At 45.8% G+C, this 16379-nt stretch overlaps 1 protein-coding gene across 1 annotated transcript in view; it reads left to right on the forward strand.

Annotated features, from left to right (window-relative positions):
* Positions 1-16379, forward strand: part of JMJD4 (jumonji domain containing 4) — a 308681-nt gene that overhangs the window by 151370 nt on the left and 140932 nt on the right. The gene's annotated exons all lie outside the window — the stretch shown is intronic.

Raw genomic sequence — 16379 nt, forward strand, 5'->3', positions numbered from 1 at the left:
CTCAATTTACTTCTTCTTCTTCGTTATCGCCGATGCGAGAAATTTTTTTGGTAGTGTCTGCTGCCACGTTCTTTTTCTGCTGGAACCTCAAAAAAGATGCGCGTGGCAGCAATCTCGGTCCTTGTTTCATCGTGATTTCATCATGCTATGTATGCAATTACGTCTGTAACACATACTGTGAAGTTGTAAATGTTTTAAGATTAGGTTCCTTAGCATTCTTCTAATAATCAACCTAAATGCTCTTGTAGTTAGGTTAGGTTCCGTTAGCATTATAATAATATCAGTAGGGCCAAAAAGACAGTTCTGAAACCGAAAATGGGGCTCGGTGGGGCTCGCCTTAATGGATTTCTCTCGTAAGGCATGAGCCCCATTTTCTGGCAGTGTTGCCAACTCCTCACTCGAAAAAATCACCAAGGTTTTTGTTTTTGGGTCTAACCTAACCTAAAGCAAGGAGCTGGCAACGTTGCTTGAGGTATTTTCTCGCAGTGTTGCCAGCTTCTTACTCGAAAAAATCACCAAGGTTTTTCTTGGTCTAACCTAACCTAAAGCAAGGAGCTGGCAACCTTGCTTGAGGCTTGCCTTACAGCGCATAAAGCAAGGTTGCCAACCCACTGGTACTTTTGCCATAGCCTTTTACAAGAAAAAAAAAAGAGAAAGGGAAGAGTTAAACAACCGACAGCTTACCCACAGCCTTTTTTGGTCTAACCTAACCTAAAGCAAGGAGCTGGCAACCTTGCTTGAGGCTTGCCTTACAGCGCATAAAGCAAGGTTGCCAACCCACTGGTACTTTTGCCATAGCCTTTTACAAGAAAAAAAAGAGAAAGGGAAGAGTTAAACAACCGACAGCTTACCCACAGCCTTTTTTGGGTCTAACCTAACCTAAAGCAAGGAGCTGGCAACCTTGCTTGAGGCTTGCCTTACAGCGCATAAAGCAAGGTTGCCAACCCACTGGTACTTTTGCCATAGCCTTTTACAAGAAAAAAAAGAGAAAGGGAAGAGTTAAACAACCGACAGCTTACCCACAGCCTTTTTTGCTCTAACCTAACCTAAAGCAAGGAGCTGGCAACTTTGCTTGTGCAATCAACCCGGTTGACCGCCCTCAAGTAAAAATCAGCGTTGCCAACTCCTCACTCGAAAAAAAATCACCAAGATTTTTTTTGGTCTAACCTAACCTAAAGCAAGGAGCTGGCAATTTTGCTTGTGCAATCAACCCGGTTGACCGCCCTCAAGTAAATATCAGCGTTGCCAACTCCTCACTCGAAAAAAAAATCACCAAGATTTTTTTTGGTCTAACCTAACCTAAAGCAAGGAGCTGGCAACTTTGCTTGTGCAATCAACCCGGTTGACCGCCCTCAAGTAAATATCAGCGTTGCCAACTCCTCACTCGAAAAAAAAATCACCAAGATTTTTTTTGGTCTAACCTAACCTAAAGCAAGGAGCTGCCTTACAGCGCATAAAGCAATTTTTGCCAACCTGCATATACTAAACAAAGAGAGCCGGCACTGCCGTAAAAGAGAGAGAGATGGGTGGATGGCAACGCAGTATGTGTGTGCGTATGTGTGTATAATATGTAGCATTATTAACTAGAGTGTGTTGGCAATTTACTTACAACTAAGAAAAATAGAGATGCCAACGTTGGTGTAAGATGAAGAGAGAGAGAGATTTAGGGCTGGCAACAGTAACGAGCGAATGCGCCATATCGTAATTTTCCAACTCCGTATATCGTGACCTTTGTAAACCTCTCTCGGGGGAACGATGTGCCACACACACGCGCGCACACACCTGTATTGTGACGCAAGCAAACAAACAAAATAATAATTGTTGTTTTTAGGAGGCCTGGCCCCTATAACCTCGCCAGGGTGCGTGGTGCCCAACCAAAAATGTAAAAGTTTTCTAATGGCTGCGGTTATCTACAACCGCACCTCTGTAGAGTTTCACGTGTTTTTTTTTTCCCCCAAACTTCCATGAAACCCTACAGAGGACCTCCGTAATGCATGCAACGTGTACTAACGACTCTAGTGTTATTTGATGTTGTGATATTTTTGGATATAGAGTTTTATTGTGAGATATAGATAAAAATAATTATGTTTATTATAATATTTTCTTGATGAAGATGGAGAATATGTGCGTGTTACAAATAAAGTTGCATGCTTTTTTTTTCATGCAATTTCTAAGATGTTTTGTAATTCATCAACTATGGGTTGTAGGAAAACGATTCTTGCTCTATCTGCTATCGCTCGACGAATACTATAAACATAAATAATGCTTATGGTTTGATTTTTAAAATGGCGAGCGGAAAATAACTATGTTTTCTGAAATTATGATTTATACTTCATATGCCAAGAGGGCTGAGGGTTAGAAAAAAAGATTGTTTGGTAGAATTATGCACACATAATATTTTTGTGTTTTCTATACACAAGCTTAATTATTTTTTTCAATTATTTACAGGATTCATTAAGAAGCAAGAAGTAGCATAAATAGCACACTCCCACCAAACCCAACACCATTGTGAATTATTGCACAGTATTTATTTTGTGGCACTCCACTATATATATATATATAATAACACACCCACAAATATTTTCAACAAGATGCGCTCCATGAAAAGTTGCCCCGTGTGCAAAAAAACCATATCAAGCAAACATTTTGCAAGACATTGTCGCACCTGCGTGCCAAGCAAGCATTTGGCTGCCACTGAACTATGTTCCGGATGCAATAAACACATTACAATTGCGTATGCCAAGAAGCATAAGCTTATTTGTCTAAGCAAAAATACATCTGGGGCCCAGCCTTCGACCAGCTCGACCAAGAGGAAAGCCGAAGCCGACTCGCCACCACCCACGAAACGCGTCAAGCCTGTAGCGAAAGCGAACCAGACTGCTTTCGAGCGGTTGTTAGAGGACTTTGTCCTCACTTCGGAGGGCTCATGCGACGTGCGTAGCTTTTTGGAGAACGTGCAAGCCAAAATCATTTCCATCCTCGGCGATGCGCTTGCAATGCACTCCACCAAATTCTACGCATCGCTACGTTGCCAGTACAAGAAGCTGTCCGATGAAATTTACAGCTTCTGCCACAACACCAAGGCGAAGACGCTGCATCTGGCGGATGTCGACAACCTCGAGGTCATCTACAACCAGTTTGCCGATGAGCTGGTGGCAAAACAAGAAGAACATCAAGCTAAAGGCTCGGGGGGTTCGCTGTGTGGCGAGCCTCACGAACTGTGCGTCAAACTTTGTAAGTTCGTGCCTCTCTCCGCCTCCAGCTACGTCCGCTTACCACCTACCATTGTGGCAAAGAAGGCCGTCCTGAACATCCAAAATAAAGATAACAAGTGCTTCGTATGGTCGGTGCTTGCAGCGTTGCACCCTGTCGACAGGAAAAACCAACCACGCCGAGTTAACCACTACCTACCCTACGAGTCAGAGCTGGAAGTTGCGATGGCTGGGATCGAATACCCGGTGGCGCTTTCGGACATTCGAAAGTTCGAGGTTCGTGCGCGGTTGGCCATCAACGTTTACGGTCTCACTGACGAAAATGCGGTGTACCCCATCCGGGTGAGTGACGTAAACAACAATGATGCTCGAGAAATCCATCTCCTACTTATCAAGGACGAGACCCATCACCACTACACCCTCATCCGTTCGCTCTCCCGGTTGGTGTCGAGCCAAAAAAGCAAGCATGATGGTAGCATAGAAGTTTGTCGAAGGTGCTTGTCAACTTTTGACAATCAAAAACAGCAGGATTATCAGCACATCAGAGGTCCCAACATCGCTGTCGAGAAGCTCGCTCGCCACAAGTTCTACTGTAGTAACAACGAGCCTGGTGTGGCAGTCTTGCCCAAACCTGGCACCGTGGAGCGTTTCCACATGCACGGTGCTATGGTGGAGCACCCCGCTATCATCATCGCGGATTTCGAAGCCTTCCTCAAACCCCTGTCCACTTGCGATCCCGATCCCGAAGTTTCCTCCACCACCCCTTACCAACTCCACGAGGCATCCAGTTTCGCATACGTTGTGGTGCGACGTGACCAGCATATCGCCCCCGAGCCCTACATGTACCGTGGTCCCGACGCCGCCAAACACTTCCTCGAGAGGATGGTTGTCGAGGCCAACGAGATAGGGAAGGTACTGTTGGCCCCCAAGTCTATGCTCCCACTGTCTCTCGACGATCAGCATAGACACGACGAGGCCATCGCTTGCCCTGTCTGCGTCAAGGAGTACACCGCCAACAACCGTAAAGTCCAACACCACGATCACTTTAACGGTAGGTATGTTGGTCCATGGTGCAACGGATGCAACCTCATGGCCCGGGACCCGCGCTTCATCCCTGTGTTTTTTCATAATGGCTCGGGATACGACTTCCACCATCTGGTGCCTCACTTTGGGTACGACGACATGCGAATCAGCGTCCTGGCGCAGAACGAGGAGCGTTACATTAGCTTGAGCAAGTGGGTGCGAATCTCAGGATCACACTCTACCGTCGAGCTTCGCTTCCTCGACTCCCTGAGGTTCCTCCCGGCCAGCCTCGATGCTCTCGCAGGGAAGCTTAGCGACGAGCAAATGCTCATCACCTCCGGAAACTTTCCGAACTTGGACGCAGGTCTCTTCAAGCGTAAGGGTGTCTATCCCTACGAATACATCACAGACCCTTCCAAGTTCGCAGAGACGTCGCTACCTCCTCGAGCAAACTTCTACAGCAAGCTGCGAGGCTCGAACATCACCGACGAGGAATATCACCATGCCCAGTCCATGTGGCGCGAGCTGGGCTGTCGAACTCTCGGGGACTACCACGACGCCTACCTCAGACTTGATGTAACGCTCCTCGCCGACGTGTTCCAGACGTTCCGTGCGACCGCCATGAAGATCTACAAGCTGGACCCCGCCTACTTCTACAGTCTCCCCGGACTGGCGTGGTCGGCCATGTTTCTGGTGACGAAGATCGAGCTGGAGCTTCTTTCGGACGTGAACATGATGTTGTTTGTGGAACGTGCCGTGCGGGGTGGAATGGTCCAGGTGTCGCAGCGACACTCGCGCGCCAACAATCACCACATGGCCACCGGCTGCGACCCCTCACGACCGTCCAGCTACATCATGTACACGGACGTCAATAACCTCTACGGACACTCCATGATGCAGCCACTCCCCTTTAGAGGCTTCGAGTGGGCTGACCCTTCCAACTTCGACATCGAAAGCTTCGACGATTCGGAACATGGGTTCTTCGCCGAGGTGGACCTTGAGTTCTCCGAGAAGCTGCAGGATTTGTTCAGCGATCTTCCCCCTGCACCCGAGTTCAAGTGTCCACCCGATTCCAACCAGAAGAAGCTCGTCATGGATTTCGAGTCCAAGAAGAATTACGTCCTGCACTACCAGAATCTCCGGTGGTTGATGCAGCGAGGGGTTACCGTCCACGCAGTTCACCACATCCTCAAGTTCGAGCATTCTCCATGGTTGCGTCCATATATTGAAGTCAACACGAAACACCGCACCGCAGCCACGTCCGAGCTTGATAAGGATTTCTTCAAGCTTATGAACAATGCGGTGTTCGGGAAAACCATGGAGAATGTACGGACTCGTGTAGATGTGAGGCTAATATCAAACAAAGCACAATGTCGCAGGCTCGTAGCAAACCCATTATTCAAATCGAGGACCATTTATAATGAGCAGCTTGCTCTGGTGCATATGAGGAAGAGTGAGGTGAGGCTCGACAAGCCAATTTATGTTGGTGCCTCAGTATTAGACCTGAGCAAGCTGCACATGTTCGAGACGTACTACGACATATTACGTCCACATTATAGCCACAACATCTCACTTCTCTACACGGACACGGACAGCTTGGTGTACCACGTCCACTCAGCCGATGCATACAGGGATATAATCACGGCACCAGCTTTGGTTAACCTCTTCGACACCTCGGGCTATCCACAGCCGAACCAGTACGGCATCCTGCCCCGAAACAAAAAAGTACCTGGCAAACTCAAAGACGAGAAGGACGGTGATGTAATTCTCGAGTTTGCGGGTCTTCGCGCCAAGGCCTATGCCATCAAAGCCGAGGGCAGCGTTACCAAGAAGGCCAAGGGTGTCGGCAGACAGGTGGTTCGGGACCATCTCGCATTCGAGGACTTTGTCGATTGCCTCAAGACCAGGTCGTCGGTTCTAAGAGAAGAACAGCGCATCCAGAGCGTCGACCATATCATCACCACAAACAAAGTTAGAAAAATTGCGCTGGATCCCAACGACGACAAGAGGTGCGTCCTCGAGTGTGGTATTCACACATTGCCGTGGGGGCACTATCGCTTAGCAGAAAGCAAAACCTGCAACATATGCCCATCTTCAACAGAAGATTCATAAAAACAAAACAAAACAAAAAAAAATCATGTTGTTAGTTATTACAAAAAAAACATTGACTGTCATTACAAAAAACTTTGACCGTATTCTTAAATAACCAGCATGCCTATGAATTTGTTCGGTTTCAAAAAACAGATCATTATGGAAACCATACCAGATCATGAAGTCTTACCTTCCGTGTTACCTAAACTCAACGGTCTGTTGATCATTCACCTCAACAGCATTTGGACGAAACTGAATGACGATGTGGGCAAGATGTTTTATGTTTTTAATAACAATTTACATTTCTACGAAATTCCGATCGACGGGAAACTTCAAATCACCGTGAATCCGGAAAACGCAGGCGAAATCAAAATTTCTACCGGCAAGAACATTTTTCGAATCAAGCACGACAAGATGCTTTCTAACATTACGTACGATGTTTCTGCAGGGGATTATCTTTACGTGGAACTCCTCGGAGATTACGACAAACTTATTCCTCTCTTCGTAGAATTACGTATCGTCTATCCTATTATAAATAACCGTTAACCAAAAATGCCTAACGACATTTTCGGCAACACCAAGCGTGTAGACCACGCAGAAGAGATTCTCATGTTGGACATACGAGTTAAGAAGTTGAGGACCGATTTGATCGCTTTGCAGGAAACCTTAAACAAAAGTTTAGAGTCGGAAATCGCTACGCTCCAAACGCAATGTCTCGACCCCATTCTGAAAATCGATTCCGAACTGAAAACGCTCATAAAAAATTATGTCGACGTACCTTCTTACGACAGCGTTCAAAATATACAGTTGAGCGTGGATTCGCTTCAAAATGATTTGGCCAAATTACAGCAATTTCAATCGAAAAATGAAGATTTGGAAAAATTGAAACTCGAAATCGAAGAACGAACTTCCGCAATAGAAAAGAATTTCTCTGAACTTCAAACCGTGGTGAACGATATAGACGCAGAACGCTTGCATGTCGTCGTTTCCAAATTACAAGAAGAATTCACCAGCACGTTGGAAGAAATTAAATCCAAGTTGCAGACTTTGGAAGATACAATGACGAACCTACCATCGTCGGACGAACTGCAGGTCATCGGTAAAAGCGTCGCGAACATAAAAATTCAATTGGAGGCCTATCAAGATTTCGAACACATTCAAACCACCATCGCTACGCTTCAGGCGTCCTTGGAATTGATCAACGAAGAAATTAAAAATATTCACGCTGAAGCGAGAGCGTTGACGAGCATTCAAGACACGTTAAGCACGGTTCAGCAGAAGATCGAATATTTAGAAAATTTGAACGTCGAAACGAATCTCGCTCATTTTCATCACGTACTCGACAACATACAGGGTGACTTGGAATCGTTACGGACGAGCGTGCCTTCCAGCGAAGATTTGGAAAAATTGAAAACGGCGGTGACGGCACTATCCGATTCGAGCGACATCAAAAGTTCATTGAGCGATCTCGAGAGTAAAGTGGCCAATCTCCCCACCTCCAAAGAATTGCACGCTTTGAAAAGAAACATATCTCGAATGCTGAAACGACTAGAAACGGAAACGGCGAACGTGGAACAGATTCGAGACGAAATTAGTTCGCTGGTGTCGACGCTGCCCACTTCGCAGAGCGTCGCCGACCTTCACACGCAGTTTACAGAGATGCGAAGCATCGTGAACGATCTTACTGAGAAGAGCTCGAAATTGAATCAAGTCGAGAACCTTCAGAACATCGTCGTCAACATCAGAGATCAAGTCGGAGTGCTGGAATCCACGCAGGAATCGACGCTGGCCTCTTTCGGTGCCAAGTTGCAAGAACTCAACGAAAACTACAAGCAGTTGAACGTGGAAGTGAAAATCAAACCGTCGTTTTCTGTCGTAACGGATACCATAGTCGAGCATTTGCTGCCCATCGAAAATAAACTCGGACAAGTTCACAGTAATCTGCTCGGCGTCGACACTAAATTCGCTAAACTGCATTCTCTGCAAGCCATCGAAATCAACAGCGTTCCCAATCAACAGAGAATCTCCACGTTCGTCGAAGGTAGCAAACTGTACATGTTGCATCCTTATCAACCGTACTACAAGTTTCTCCTCGATGGCACGATTCAGATAAACGAATTTTCGTACTGGTCTCACGGCAGAAAAGCTAGCGTTCCCACCATGACTTTGATATCGAATCGTGGTGTCCAGAAAGCAGGAAACATTCCTCTGGCACGTTGGAACGAAACGCGCAACATATATGAAATACACGAAGACGAAGATCTCACCGTTTTCGACGTGAGTGCCGGCGATAAGCTGATCATTCAAAACACGAGCGAGGTGCCACCCTCTTTGAATCCCATCACGCTTGTGCTTCTCTTGAAACGTAATCTCTAAGAAAAAATGTCTAGGCAAGCCATCGTCGAAGAATTGCATAAACCTGCACGCCGTAACTACGAACGTTTGGCTGTGGTAACCAAGGGCATCGACGACCTCTGGCAAAGTGACCTCGTGGAGATGAGCAGCGGCAATTTGAAAAACGTGCATAAATTGAACAAGGGCAACAAGTACCTTCTCACCGTCATAGACACGTTTTCGAAATTCGCATGGGCTCTACCTTTGAAGGCGAAAACGGGAACGTGCGTCACGGAAGCATTCAAATTAATTTTTCGCGAAAGCGGTGGCAGACGACCACGGTTTCTGCAAACGGACAACGGTAAAGAATTTTACAACACCGTATTCCAAAAATTTATTCAAAAACACAAGATTCGACATTATTCGAGCTTCAGTCACATCAAAGCCAGCACCGTGGAAAGATTCAATCGAACCTTGAAAACACACATGTGGAAACGATTCACGCTTCGGGGAAATTACAAATGGGTCGACATCCTGCCGGAACTCGTCGACACCTATAATCACACGGTACACAGAACAATAGGCATGAAGCCAGCCGACGTTACCAAGTCCGACGAGCAGCGTTTAATTTCTACAGTTTACTGTCCAAAGTACACACCCACGACAAAAAAAGCTAAATACAAAATTGGAGACCAGGTGAGGATCAGCAAATTCAAACGCACCTTCGAGAAGGGATTCACAAAAAATTGGAGCACGGAACTCTTTACGGTGGTTCGAGTTCTACCCGGAAACCGACACACGTATATAATAAAAGATAGTAGCAGCGAGATTTTGAAAGGAAGATTTTACGAAGAGGAACTCTCTAAAACGAAACACCCCGACACGTACCTCATCGAGAAGGTATTGCGTAGGAAAGGTGACAAACTGTTTGTCAAATGGCTGGGACTTCCGGAAAAGAGTTGGATCGACGCGGACGAAGTGATCTTGTGAGTACGTGGAACGTGGTGAAGCGTCTACCGGATCCGGAAAGTCAAACGAAGAAAAAGAACGGTGAGTTGCTTCCCGACAGCATCCGCTGTCTGATCGTAGGTCCTTCGGGGTGTGGGAAAACGACACTGCTCGTGGACAATTTTCTCCTCGCACCGAATTGGTTAGATTGGAAGAACAGGCACCTGTACGTGTTCTCGAAAAGTTTGGAGCAATCCAAATACCAGCAACTGATGAAACTGTACGATGGTCTGGACATTGCAACGTTCGCCTCGGAAATAAAACCACTCGACGATTGTCGTGAAAATTCAGTCGTTGTGTTCGACGACGCCATCCTGGAAAATCAAAATGAAATTCGCAACTTTTTCACGCAAGGTCGTCACAAAAAAAAATGGATTGTTTTTACCTAGCTCAAACGTTTTCCAAAATTCCAAAACAGTTAGTACGCGACAACGCTAATTTCATATGTTTGTTTCGTCAAGATCACACCAACCTCAAGCATGCGTACGATGACTACGTAGGCGGAGACATGAACTACAATCAATTTTCGGAACGCTGCTGCTCTTCTTGCTGGAACGGCGACGATTTCGGATTCGCGACGATCGACATGACGAGGAAACCCAACGACGGAAAATACAGAAACAAAATCAACGACTTTCTAAACGTTGCAACGTTGTGAGAAACGACGTATATAAATAACGTCATGACGAAACGAAAAATCGAAGACGAAAATCTCAAGCTTCGCGATTACCTCGCGAAACGCTTCAAAGGTTGGAAATCCGAGAATCGCGGATTCTACGAAGAGAAGAAACGTCAGGATCAACCCGTGATCGATGCCATCAGCAGTCTAGGTAAAGAAATTAAAAGTGTCACGGAACAAAATAAAAATTTGATCAACGAACTCGTACCGCTCGCAGCTAAAAGTTACGCCGTACCCACACCCATTTCGAGCATTCCTTCGACGCCGTTCGAACTGAAGGATGCACCGGCACGACGTCGAGCCATAGGCAGCACGTCTTCGGATAAAATCGAGTTGGGACCTTTGGCACGAGACTACCTGAGTACGGGGAAATTCGACAAGGATGAAGTGTTCGGATTGTATCCCAGCATGGAAACCAGCGAAGGCGGCGGTGTGGTGTGGAAGATTGGGAAATCGAAGGTGACCTTCGAAGGCAACGACATTAAAGTCAATTTAGGCGACAAGGATAGTTGGAACAGGTATCCGGGTACGGTGGGACTGTGGGAACTCGTCGCCAAAAAGCAGCCGAAAGATTACACCGACGAAGATTACCAAAGTTACAAGGAAATTCTGATCATGACGGATGCCTTGTACCAGAACAACGACGCCTCGCAGAATAGGGTGAAATCGAGCAGCGGCGAGAAGTACAGGAATCTCATCAAACCGATTTGGAACCAGGTCAAAACGGGCAGCGGCGTCAAACGCTACAACACGTTACCCAAAGAATTCGTTTGGGTGGACGACGTGAGGAAGCTCGTGGACCGATTGTTGGTGATAGCCGGCGAAGAGAATGCAGGCAACCGTAATTTCTACAACGAGAAGGTTGGCATCGTGGACATGATCAGCACGAAACTTTCCAACTTCATCGTGAACGACGACAAGGGCATAGGTTACCTAATCAAAATCATCAACACGCTGCCTCCGAAATTTTGGAACGTGGCCGAAGGAAAGGGACTCGTGAACGACATCATCAACAAGTTACCTTTCGAGATGCATCTACCTGGCTACCAGTACTGCGGACCTGGTACCAAACTCGAGAAAAGATTGGAGAGAGGAGACAAGGGTGTGAATCCGTTGGACGCGGCATGCGAAGATCACGACATCGCCTACAACACCACGCAGACGGATCTGGACGCACGTCACGAAGCAGACAAAAAATTGGAACATGCAGCTTTCGAAAGGTTCGTGAGCAGAGACGCATCGCTGGGTGAACGGGTCGCCGCACTGGGTACCACCATCGCCATGAACACGAAACAAAAATTGGGGTGGGGTATATAAATAACATACCGTAAAAAAAACAACATGGCTTGCATAACTGATTTGCCACCCGAGCTACTATCTAAAATATTCAAAAAAGTAGTTAACGGAGATGTTAATAAACTTGTGATCATAGCAAGAACAACGCCGGCATTTCGAATTCCGTGTGAAATAGTTCTCAAGAACCGTCTTCGGGAGATCAGCGGCCTGAGGTGCGGTGATCTCAACATTCTGCTTTCGGCTGCAGGGGAGAAATTAAACGATAGGTTCGATGAATTGCACGAGGCAAGGCAGGGAAGAAGACGGTATACTAATAATTGGTGCAAGTCTATGCAGGAGACGGAAGATATCATTACGCACATCATCGCGTTCTCCGAAGCACGGACTTTCTTCCTCTGTTAAAAAATAATAATATATATACGTGTCAAAAAAAACTTGATATATAAATAAATAATCTTCGGTATATATAAATAACACACATCGTGAAAAACAATTAAATTTCTCTCTAACACTTTGAATTTTTTTTTGATATGACGACTGAAAAAATAAGTGATCTCCAAGCATTAAAACAAATGCTAAATTTGTCAGTCGAGTATGTAAAAATTCAGGAATTGGAAGTCGACAAACCTTACACGATAACTTCTGGTTCAATCGTTTCTACCCAGTATGGTCCCAAGGTACGCCTGTTGCTCAACGCACAATACAGTCTATTTTTACCAGATCGATACGCTAACATGTTATCCGACGAGAAGCTATCTATTTTAATCGAGAACAAAACTCGAATTGTGTACAAGGGGACAAAGGAACTTCTTGGCAAGAAAACGAAGCACGTAATAGAATTTGTGTAACGACTGCGAGGCCTTGAAAATATATAAATAACATACCGTAAAAAACTACACAAAAAAATCTCAGAATATATATATAAATAACATACCGTGAAAATAACACATAGAGCATCAACATAAAGCCCAAGGGTGTCGTGTACCAGATACCATACTCCAATCTAAAAAATCTAGGTGCCCTCGATGGGTTACTCACCAAGAAACAACGCGAGAAGAAACGTTCTTGCTTGTCGAAAGGACACGGAATGAAATTGCTGCTCAGCACACCTCAATTGAAAAGATTGCAACGTTCGCGGAAACAGCAAAAGATCGGAGGTTTCATATTCAGCATCCCGGCCATCCTGGCGGCATTGGGGGCCGTTGGAAGTTTGGCCGGCGGAAGTGCCGCCATCGCGAAAACCGTCATCGACTCGAAGAAGAACAAGGCCGAGTTGGAAGAACAGAAACGTCACAACCTGGCCATGGAGAAGAAGGGGAAGGGCGTGATGAAAAAGTTTAAAAAAAAAGAAACAGAAGCACTCACCAACCGAGACATTGAATCTCTGATCGAACCGTTACAAATCAAACACTTCAGAGGAGTTTTCATGTCCGACTCGTTACCTTCAAGCGTCAAAAGAAGAGAATGCGGAGTAGTCAACTTGGACGGTCAAGAAAATCCAGGCACGCATTGGATATGTTACCACAAAAACGACAATGATAAAGCATTCGTTTTCGATTCTTTCGGAGGTGTTCCACCTACAAATTTAGTTCATTATCTGAAAACGAGCAAAACCTCCATATACTACAACGACGAACGCATTCAAGATTTCGGAGACGTGAACTGCGGTCATCTCTGCCTCTCCGTGCTCGCGTTTCTCTCTAAAATAAATAACCCTACGGTCGAAGATTTCCAGAAAGCATTGTGGAACCTCAAACAGCATCACTAGGATGGGCGTGTTCCATCTCACGAGCGAATCTTCAATCTTGAAACTCACGCTGCACGACGACATCGTCTATCCTAAATCCGTGGCTCTGCGTGCATTCTACAGCATGTACCTCATACCTAATGTTACGCAGCACAACAACAAAATTAGCGTCGGAAGCAAACACATCGTCGTCACGCCAGGACAATACAATCTTTCCACTTTGCAAGCTCAATTACCCAAAGGCACATACCTTTCTCAAAATTCGGTCACGCACAGAGTGGAAATCCTATCCGCGACGGAGACCGTGGACCTGGGCACCATGGGAGAACTTTTAGGTTTCGAGAACGACACCAAACTCGAAGCTGGCATCAAGCACGTAGCAACCAACATTCCTAAATTCTTGGCCATAGAGACTCTGAACGTACACTGCAACGTGGCCGAAGGCATGATCACGAAATCTTCGGACGGATTACTGGGAAGTCACAAGCAGACGGGAATCATAGCCACTTTCAAACCAAGTTCCGAGTTCATGGAACCGATCATCTACACACCCTCTTCGCCGATCTATTTTCCAGTATGTCGCAACCGCATAGACGACATAGAGTTGGTGGTGACGAACGAGAAAGGAGACGTGGTGGATTTCGCAGGTGCCACTACGACGGCCATCGTGGAGATCAACATATAATAAATAACCATACATAGTGAGCATGGAGCAAATCGAAAGTTACGAATTGCAATCTTTCCCTCCCAACCGTCGCACGTTCGCCAATCTGAACGAAGCGAACAGGGAGATCGAATACGACGTGGACGTAGGCGACGGGTTCGTTCATCCTCACAGAGCGGACCTCTACCTTCAATTCGACGTGGTGAAGAAAGAAAGCGGAGACGCGTTTCCCGCAGCAGCAAACTTGATACTCGTGGACAACTTCGTGCCTCACCTGTTCTCGCAGGTGGAGGTGAGGAAACACAACACCGTCATCGACAGAATAGATTATCCAGGCATCACGTCGACGGCGGTGGGAACGTTGAAATTATCCAAAACGGACGCAGCGTACTACCAGGCCGGGGGATTCGAAGCCGGGACCAAAATATCGACGAAAAGTCACACGGTGCTCTTTCCCATGCGTCTGCTGCCGGGTTTCTTCTCGGACTACAAGGAGATCATGTGGAAGGGAGGACTGCGCGTTACGTTTCGAAGAGCGGCCAACGACAACGACGTACTGATGCGATACTCTACTTTGGGTCCGGACGCCACCACGCCGATAGCCAACACTTTACCCGAAGCAGCCAAGTGCGTCATCCGGAGCATGGAATTGAGAATGCCAGTGGTGGAATACGAAACGAACTACCCCCTCAAGTACAAAGCGGAGATCTTGAAAAGTCCGCAGGTGCCGATTCACTTTCACGGTTACCAGTGCGTGCAGAAGATGGCGTCGGGAAGTCACATGGAATTCGACGTGACGACGCAGTTCAACAACATACAGTTCGACATGCCAGATTTCGTCGTAGTGCTCTTTCAAACCGGGAGGGACAAGAATCAGGAAAAAGATTCCAGCAAGTTCGACGACTGCAAGATCAAGAACGTTTATCTGAAGAACGGACGCAACGAAGTGTTCCCGCGCGAGAATTACAACCTCGACGTGACCAAAAACGATTACCTCAAACTTTACGAAGCTTACACGGCTTACAAACGCGTGACCGAGGGAAGCGTGGACATGTACTACACCCCCAGCGAATTCAAAATCCGCAGGCCGATGTTCGTCATCAACACATCTAAGAGGAAGAAGGTAGTGGTCAACGATCGAACCAACATCAAGGTCGTCTGCGAGTTCCACGATGCCTTGCCCGAGGATACCCTATGCAGTGTCATCCTGATTGCAGAGAAGTCCTTCGCCTACGACGTGAAGAACGAGACGGTCACAGAGCAGTTTTAACAAGTTTTTTAACATCTTTTCTTGCACAATAAGAAATTTTCTGCACTAGCACAATCAGTTACAATAGCACAATACGAATTTCACTAGTTCAGATCAGTTACAAATATCAATTTCATTAGTTATCAGTTACAATATCTTTTTTGCACTATAGCACGAGACAATCAGAAAATTTGCACAAAAAAATTTGTTGTTGTTTTTACACGTGAAAATTAACAATAAAATTTTTTTTTTTATCGTTTCAGATGCTGTCGAAACATCAAAAACATATACACACACACTAGAAAAAAGCATGCAACTTTATTTGTAACACGCACATATTCTCCATCTTCATCAAGAAAATATTATAATAAACATAATTATTTTTATCTATATCTCACAATAAAACTCTATATCCAAAAATATCACAACATCAAATAACACTAGAGTCGTTAGTACACGTTGCATGCATTACGGAGGTCCTCTGTAGGGTTTCATGGAAGTTTGGGGGAAAAAAAAACACGTGAAACTCTACAGAGGTGCGGTAATCTATAACCGCAGCCATTAGAAAACTTTTACATTTTTGGTTGGGCACCACGCACCCTGGCGAGGTTATAGGGGCCAGGCCTCCTAAAAACAACAATTATTATTTTGTTTGTTTGCTTGCGTCACAATACAGGTGTGTGCGCGCGTGTGTGTGGCACATCGTTCCCCCGAGAGAGGTTTACAAAGGTCACGATATACGGAGTTGGAAAATTACGATATGGCGCATTCGCTCGTTACTGTTGCCAGCCATAAATCTCTCTCTCTCTTCATCTTACACCAACGTTGGCATCTCTATTTTTTTTTAGTTGTAAGTAAATTGCCAACACACTCTAGTTAATAATGCTACATATTATACACACATACGCACACACATACTGCGTTGCCATCCACCCATCTCTCTCTCTTTTACAGCAGTGCCGGCTCTCTTTGTTTAGTATGTGCACGTTGGCAAAAATTGCTTTATGCGCTGTAAGGCAGCTCCTTGCTTTAGGTTAGGTTAGACCAAAAAAAATCTTGGTGATTTTTTTTTTCGA

Source organism: Lepisma saccharinum, chromosome 17 (assembly GCF_977018435.1).
Source record: "Lepisma saccharinum chromosome 17, izLepSacc3.1, whole genome shotgun sequence".
NCBI lineage: Eukaryota > Metazoa > Arthropoda > Insecta > Zygentoma > Lepismatidae > Lepisma > Lepisma saccharinum.